We start from the raw sequence: 6809 nt of genomic DNA, 5'->3' as shown, positions 1-6809 counted from the left end.
AAATATGTTGTGAAACATATGATCTAGGAAATAGAGTATGAGTTCTACATTAGAGTTATAATCACATTTAATTCCATGAAGGAGTATTTCTTTCATGTAATTAAGTACAAATAAATAAGAAAATATACATTATTAGGTGTAGAATTGGACAATTTTATGGTTTAGAGTGACAGACTAAAATCCCCAATTTGGTCCTATCATTTGGGTGCTGAAGTGTAGATGTTAAGCCTTCAGAGGAAGGGATGTGGGAGCTCTAAAGTTAGAGCCAGTATCCTCTTAGCCTAGCCATGGATTTAGGGACTATACCTGTAATTAGCCAATGATTTTTTATAACACTAAATAAGGGTAGAGAATTAAAATTTCTCCAATTTGGCACAATACAAATTTAAACCATTTATCTCATCTCATTTCACCAAAAACTCATTATAGTGGGCAAAATGTTTTTTTGTATTAGAAAACTTCATCACATAAACATAGTTTAGTAGTTACTATTTTAAACTTTGCATTTACATTTTGCTAGTAGTTAATAATTTAGTTCTAATAGTTTCTCAAACATTCAAAATTAGTGAGAGTAATTTCATTTTGTTTATGTGAATTTCCTAATTAATTTATCATTTCAAATTTGATCCTTCCTCGTAGGATCAATATTTGGGACTTAAAGAGAAAGTCTTATATTACTTCATAATGATATTTATACTTGCTAAATCTCTTAAAAATCTTCATTTCAAGGATTAAATGTTTTCCTTTAATTTAAACCATAAGTTATGCTTTAGAAATCTTCATTTAAATCATAAGTTATGCATTAGAAAACATTTAATACATAAAGAAAAGACTTAAAAATCTTCATTTAAACCATAAGTTATGTATTAGAAATATTAATTTCAAACAGTGCAAAACATGAGGTGGAATCTCTCACTCAGAATCTTTTCTTCATTTTCTGGTAACTTTTTCTTGCTTGGTGAGCATTCTAAGGGCAATGGCCATAAACATGAGCTCTTGGAAGAACAACTTGCGAGTGAATGGTATGTGCACCTATTACAGGATCGAAATAAGAATAGATGAGACAATAATAAGACTGGAATGACAGTTTCTTGTATGGTTTATCACAATAAAATATGAAATAAGACAATTTGAATGCTATTATAAAATGATTAAAGATAATGAACAAAAATAAGAATGGGAGAAAGCTTATTTGAACAATGTCGATCTTATTCTTGCAACATATACACTCGATACAAATCTTCTTCAGATTGGTGATGGCTATGAGCCAGCATCTCTCATAGACAAGAACTCTATATGCATTGCTTTGATCGAACAAAATCTCCTTAAGGAAGTGAGAGGCGCCGTGAACAATCATGCATCCTCATTCCATCTATCTGAAACAGCCATCACGAGAATGGCTTTCGGCAGGATGCTTTGTAAGGATCTGCACGGGGCCACGCCCTCTCAAGTGGATCTTGTCATCCACCATGTGTTTAAGGCGTTGGTAATAGGTGGGGCCGATGAATATCATGGCGCTCAATTTTCAACCGGTATGCCCGTTGTACATCGTTTCAAATCCACGCATATGATATCCACATTTATGAAGAGCTCTGCTGATATTGTTGATCTGAAACCATAATCATGTTCAGTCTATTCTTCTACTCAACAGTAAAAGTAAAAGTGTTAAAATAGTCCCCTGATTGTTTACATGGGGCAATTCTTATCCCAAAGTCTATAAAAGTGTCAATAATTCCCATACTCTTTAAATTGGAGCTGACGTATTCCTCTGGTATGGCTATTTCGGCACAAATTAAATGAGTTTGAAAAAGAAAAAGAGTCAACACTTCTATAGACTTCGGAACTAAAGTGGCCTCGCAAAAAGTTAGGGGGCTATTTTGAAGCTTTTGCATGATATACATAGCTCTCATGCCAATACAGGTAACAATCAACACAAGGAAAACTGTTGTAAAGCGTATTGAATTTTCATCACTCTTAAGAGGAATATCATTAAAAAAAGAAGGCATTTAACAAAATTTCATCGTTTATAGTGCTTTCACCAAAAATATAGTTAATTAATCCTTCAATAGGTAAGTCTTTTCCTTATGTATTAAATGTTTTCTTTCACCCTTTATTTTTTTCAGTTTTTCTTGCTAAATATTATTTATGTTTGGGGGGAAAGAAAAATTCCTTTTTAAGAAAAAGAAACTTAATTTTATTTTTACTCAATTAGCTATATTTTCAAATTTTATAAAATTTAACATGACCATTGGTACTAGAGGGAAAATTTAGATAACTATATTTGTTTTCTAAATATATAGTAAACTTAAGTAAAAATTTTCAATAATAAAGGTTAATTTTAAAGATTAAGATATTTGGCATGAGAGAATAAGTCTATATTTTTCTATTGTAAGTAAGGGAATTCGTATTTTGAAGTACTGAAAATCTTAGAGATTCATGTAAGAAAAAAGTAATTAAACTTTATGAAAAATCTTTAAAGCTAATATATACTTATAAAGTGAAGGAATGCGAAAAGTTTTTAACATTAAGAAGCAGATAGTGAAGATCAAAATCATTAAGGGCTATCCAAATATAGTAATCCTCACATAAAAAAAAGAAAAGAAAAGAAAAAGGTTTGAAAAAGATCCTGAAAAGAAAATAAAAAAAAGAAAAGAAAAGAAAAAGATGTGAGGAGAAGCTTGAGGAGATACCTATTTAAAAATTGGCTTCACTTAAATCAACTTAACGAACAAGGCTTGGCTATATTTATCTAAACATATATTTTAGTACTAGCTTATTTACTAGTAAATATTCATGAAGTTCTTTTCCATATGGATCTTCTAAGTGGCTTTAATATGAATAATTTGCAATTTTCCTTGAAAAGAATAAAGAATAAGAAATCTTAAACTTGACTGCTAGATATTCTTATACCTTTAGTATTAACTAGAGTTATTTTACATTTTTCTTAAGTTATGCAATTATATTGAGTGAACTAAAATATGGAAATCTAGAAGTTAAAATCTTTGTCATAAGTCAAATTTTTATGTAGTAAAGGAGTTGCTTGAGGATAAGTAACATTTAAGTTTCGGAGATTTTAATACACTACAAATACATGCATATTTAGACCTATATTTTATACTCATTTTTTGTGATATTGCACTTTAAAGAAAGGTATTTTTCATCTTTTATTGCAGGTTGCTGATTTTTAAGATTTGAAGCGAAAAAGGTGGAATTTGGAGTCAAAATGGAGCTTTAGAAGAAATGTTCAGCGCCGACGGTGCCAGATTGGGCTCCGACGGTGCCAGATTGGGCTCCGACGGTGCCATTTGACAGAGAACGCAGATTAATTAAATGGCTAGTGGCGCCGACGACACCAGTGTTGGTGCAGGCTCTATTTCTAGAAGCTTTAATGAATTTAGACGCTTTTTGATGAGTTTTTGGATGCACCTATTGGAAAATCAATATTAGGCTCTATTTAGTGAAAAAATTAATCAGAAAAGACCCCCCTTTGCGCCCCTTCGCGCCCTTCAACCGCTTTCCACTATCTTCCACACTATTCCACATTCCTTATAGCCACTGAGAGTTCATTAGTCAACGTGATTAGTCCTTGGTTATCTTTAGATAAATTATTATGTTGCTTTAATATTATTTTTAAGTTTTAAACATTGGAACAAAATGAATAGAAGGCGAAAACAACAAACGAAAAAGTACAAATTTTTACTTATTAATTTTAATGAGTTTCAGATAAGTGTTATTTATTTATTATTTTTGTATTAAATTTCTCTTATATATGAAATTTGTGTTTTGTTGTATCTTTCTCATGAAGTCTGAGTAGATTCATTTATCTTTCTCCCTACTATGAGATATGATGAAATGAATTGTTAGGTGTAGAATTAGAGTTTATTAGGGTGACAGACTAACATCCCCAATTCAGTCTTAGTGTTTAAGAACTAAAGCAAGAGTTAGCCTTCAGGGGAAGGAAAGTGGGAGCAATGGAGAGAGAGCCAGTATCCTTCTAGCCTAACCACAAATTTAGGGATTAAACTTGAGATTAGGCAATGATTTTTTATAACACTAAATCAGGGTAGAGAATTAAAATTGCTCCTATTTGGCACAATACATATTTAAACCATTTATCTCATCTCATTTTACCAAAACTCATTATAGTGGGAAAGATGCTTTTTCATATTGAAAAACTTCATCACATAAATATAGTTTAGTAGTTACTCTTTTAAACTTTGCATTTAAATTTTTCTAGTAGTTAATAATTTAGCTCTGATAGTATCTCAAACATTCAAAATTAGTGATAGTAATTTTGCTTTATTTTTGTGAATTTTCTAGTTAATTTATCATTTGAAATTTAAACCTTCCTCGTGGATTGATTTTTAGGGCTTAAATAGAAAGTCTTATATTACTTGATAAAGATGTGTATACTTGCATAGAATCCCTACATTAGTTGTTTGATGTTCTTAATAATAAAATACCACAAAAATTTTTTAGCATCATTGTAAAGCAAAGTTAACTTTATAAGTTTTACACAACTATATTTTTGGGGATCATGGAGTCTTTAGTATGTGGAGTCTTTGGAGGAGATTTGAGGGTTAGGTTTTGGAGAGGATTTTTTTTCTAGAGTTGTAAGAGAAGAGTGAAGGTGAGAGATTTCTTCTTCATTACACTTCCGAGAGAGAATTGAGTGTGATTGTAAAGAGATAAAGTGCTTAAGGGGAACTTCAATGGATTTTCCTGAGAAGGAATGTGATATAAGTTGTGTTCTTTCCTTTCTTTGTTTTGTAAATTTATTTTTATATATAAAATCCATTTTTTGTCATATCCTTTTCATGACTTTTGAGTAGTCTTCTTTATCCTTCTCCCTACAATGAGATATAGTTTTCTGAAGAATTAATATTGTTGTGCAAGGTTTTAAATGTCAATAAATTGTGTGATTTGAACTATGATCTTCATTTACTTTTTGCTATGACCAGTTGAAATGTTAAAATTTGTTGAAAAACATAAGATCCAAAAGGTCTATGCTTTCTAAAATAAGGTAAGAGACACGTTAAATTTCATGGATGAGAATGTAGTCTATAAGGTTGAGTGCAAATAAATAATAAAATATATTTTGATGGGCGTAGAATTGGAGATTTTAGGGCGACAGACTAAAATTCCCAAATTGGACTAGTTGCTTAGAAATTAAATCAATATGTAAGCCCTCAGGGGAGGGAGAAGTGGGAGCTCTACAGTGGGAGCCAGTATGCTCTCAGCCTAACCTCAGATTTTGGGACCAAACTCTGAATTAATTAATGTTCTTTATGCACTCTACAGATGGTGAAGAATAGAATAGCTTCTATTTGCAACAATTCAATTTTATATATAATTTTAAATTATTTTAATTACTTTGCTAACCATAAAATCATTGTTATGGAGAAGGATTATTTCTTAAATTTAAACTCTTCTTTAAAAAACTTTGTTTATTTTAGTAAATTTATTTTTTAAGTTTAGAAAATAGCTTAGTTAGCTTAGTTCTTTTAACTACATTTCCATCAACATATATTAAACTTAGCTTCAACCTATTTTTCTTGCTTAATTTTTTATAGTTTGAATATTGTGTTTTACGTTATAACCATAAGAATATCCACATCTCTGTGGGATCAATACTTAGGACTCCATTAGAGCCCTTTATTAGTTGAGCGATACATATACTTGTGTAATTACTAGGTTTGACAACTTAAAGATTTTAAAATATAAAACTATCTATACTAAAGTGATTTTACTATGATTGATATGCATATTTACTAATTGTGTTGTCATGTGTGTTGTAGTATTGAAAAATTCTTACAGAGCATACAGAAAATTAGCATCAAATTTTTGGCTCCATTGACGGGGAGGCACAGTAAATTACTTTATAATTTAGAAAACTTTGTTTAAATTGAAAAGCTTATATTAAGAAAAATTGTAGTTTAGTAAATATTTTTATATTTAAGTGTGTTTTCTTATTTTAATTGCTTATTGTATTTGTGTATGTGTAGTTTGAGATCTGAAGGTTTAGTACATTATAATTTGGAGTTTGAAAGAACTATTAGAAAATTTGAAAAAAACAAAAAGAATAAAAAAAATTTGAACAGAATGGCCACAAACTTAAATAATCAAGAAATTAAAAATAAACATCATCAGAGACCTTTAGAAGTTTTTGCTAATCCTATAGTAGATGAAATTCACTTGAGTATCCAAAACCCTGTTGTAGCTACTACTTCATTTGAGCTTAAACCTATTATTATCCAAATGATATAAAATAATTAGTTTGGGGGAACACCAACTAAATATCCTAACATACATCTTGCTAGTTTTCTAGAATTGTATGTTACATTTAAATATGATGGAGTTTCAAATGATGTTGTCATACTTAAACTTTTTCCTTTTCCATTAAGGGATAAAGCCAAGATGTGGTTAAACTCTTTAGCACCAAGATCTATCATAACTTGGGGAGAATTATTAAAAAAAATTATCTAAATATTTCCCACCATCAAAAACTTTTAAGCTTAGAAACGATATCACATCTTTTTGTTAGTTTGAAGTAGAATAAATATATGAAGCTTGGGAACAATTTAAAGATCTCCTTAGAAAGTGCCCACACCATGTATTGCCAGATTGGTTAATAATTCAAACTTTTTATAATGGATTGGTTGGATCTCTTAGATCTATAATTGACATTGGTGCTGGTCGATCATTAATGTCAAAACCATTCGATGAAGCATATTCTTTAATTGAAGAGATGACTACTAATAATTTTCAATGGACTTCTAAAAGGGTAACTCCAGAAAGAGTAGTTAGTA

The 6809-nt window shown here is 30.1% G+C and overlaps 1 pseudogene; it reads right to left on the bottom strand.

Moving 5' to 3' along the window:
- Window positions 1-930: 930 nt before the first annotated feature.
- LOC110037550 lies at window positions 931-1609 on the bottom strand (annotated as a pseudogene).
- Between the last annotated feature and the right edge of the window lie 5200 nt (window positions 1610-6809).

This window comes from Phalaenopsis equestris, unplaced genomic scaffold (genome assembly GCF_001263595.1).
Source record: "Phalaenopsis equestris unplaced genomic scaffold, ASM126359v1 Scaffold220875, whole genome shotgun sequence".
Lineage (NCBI taxonomy): Eukaryota > Viridiplantae > Streptophyta > Magnoliopsida > Asparagales > Orchidaceae > Phalaenopsis > Phalaenopsis equestris.
The sequence above is the reverse complement of the archived record's forward strand: the minus strand, read 5'-3'. Positions and strand labels throughout refer to the sequence as shown.